This window comes from Physeter macrocephalus, chromosome 1, assembly GCF_002837175.3.
Source record: "Physeter macrocephalus isolate SW-GA chromosome 1, ASM283717v5, whole genome shotgun sequence".
In the NCBI taxonomy this organism is placed as follows: Eukaryota; Metazoa; Chordata; class Mammalia; order Artiodactyla; family Physeteridae; genus Physeter; species Physeter macrocephalus.
In genome coordinates, this window is record NC_041214.2 from 101,812,484 (window position 1) to 101,814,477 (window position 1,994).

The following is a 1,994-nucleotide window of genomic DNA, read 5'->3' on the forward strand; positions in this document are numbered from 1 at the left end:
GGACCTCAGAAAAAGAATGGAGGCAAAGATCGAGAAGATGCAAGAAATGTTTAACAAAGACCCAGAGGAATTAAAGAACAAACACCTAGAAAAATTAAAGAACAAACAAACAGAGATCAACAACACAATAACTGAAATGAAAAATACACTAGAAGGAATCAATAGCAGAATAACGGAGGCAGAAGAATGGGTAAGTGACCTGGAAAACAAAATGGTGGAATTCACTGTCATGGAACAGAATAAAGAAAAAAGAATGAAAAGAACTGAAGACAGCCTAAGAGACTTCTGGGACAACATTAAACGCAACAACATTCACATTATAGGGATCCCAGAAGGAGAAGAGAGAGAAAAAGGACCTGAGAAAATATTTGAAGAGACTATAGTTGAAAACGTCCCTAACATGGGAAAGGAAATAACCACCCAACTCCAGGGGTGAAAAAGGAGAAGTTACAATGGACAATGCAGAAATACAAAGCAACAAGGATGTCCACTCTTGCCACTATTATTCAACATAGTTTTGGAAGTACTAGCCATGGCAATCAGAGAAGAAAAAGAAATAAAAGGAATACAAATTGGAAAAGAAGAAGTAAAACTGTCACTGTTTGCAGATGACATGATACTATACATACAGAATCCTAAAGATGCCACCAGAAAACTACTAGAGCTAATCAGTGAATTTGGTAAAGTTGCAGGATACAAAATAAATGGACAAAAATCTCTTGCATTCCAATACACTAACAATGAAAGATCAGAAAGAGAAATTAAGGAAACAATCCCATTTACCATTGCAACAAAAAAGGATAAAATACCTAGGAATAAACCTACCTAAGGAGGTAAAAGACTGCACTCAAAAAACTATAAGACACTGGGGCTTCCCTGGTGGCACAGCAGTTAAGAATCTGCCTGACAATGCAAGGGACACAGGTTCGAGCCCTGGTCTGGGAAAATCCCACATGCTGTGGAGCAAGTAAACCTGTGCGCCACAACTACCGATCCTACGCTCTAGAGCCCACATGCCACAACTACTGAACCCACACGCTTACAGCCCGTGCTCCGCAACAAGAGAAGCCACAGCGATGAGAAGCCCGCGCACTGCAACAAAGAGTAGCCTTCACTCACCGCAACTAGAGAAAAGCCTGTGCACAGCAACAAAGACCCAACACAGAGAAAAATAAAATAAATAAATTTAAAAAAACAATTTGCAAGTATTATATAAAAATATATTTTAAAAAACCAAAACTATGGGCTTCCTTGGTGGCGCAGTGGTTGAGAGTCCGCCTGTCGATGCAGGGGACACGGGTTCGTGCCCCGGTCCGGGAAGATCCCACATGCCGCGGAGCGGCTGGGCCCGTGAGCCATGGCCGCTGAGCCTGACACAAACAGATGGAAAGATATACCATGTTCTTGGATTGGAAGAATCAATATTGTGAAAACGGCTATACTACCCAAAGAAATCTACAGATTCAGTGCAATACATTTCAAATTACCAGTGGCATTTTTTTACGGAACTAGAACAAAAAAATCTTAAAATTTGTAGGGAGACACAAAAGACCCCAAATAGCCGAAGCAGTCTTGAGGGAAAAAAACGGAGCTGGAGGAATCAGACTCCCTGACTTCAGACTATACTACAAAGCTACAGTAATCAAGACAATATAGTACTGGCACAAAAACAGAAATATAGATCAATGGAACAGGATAGAAAGCCCAGAGATAAACCCACGCACCTATGGTCAACTAATCTATGACAAAGGGGGCAAGGATATACAATGGAGAAAAGACAGTCTCTTCAATAAATGGTGTTAGGAAAACTAGACAGCTACAAGTAAAACAATGAAATGAGAACACTCCCTAACACCATACACAAAAATAAACTCTAAATGGATTAGAGACCTAAATGTAAGACCGGACACTATAAAACTCTTAGAGGAAAACATAGGAAGAACACTCTTTGACATAAATCACAGCAAGATCTTTTATGACCCACCTCCTAGAGT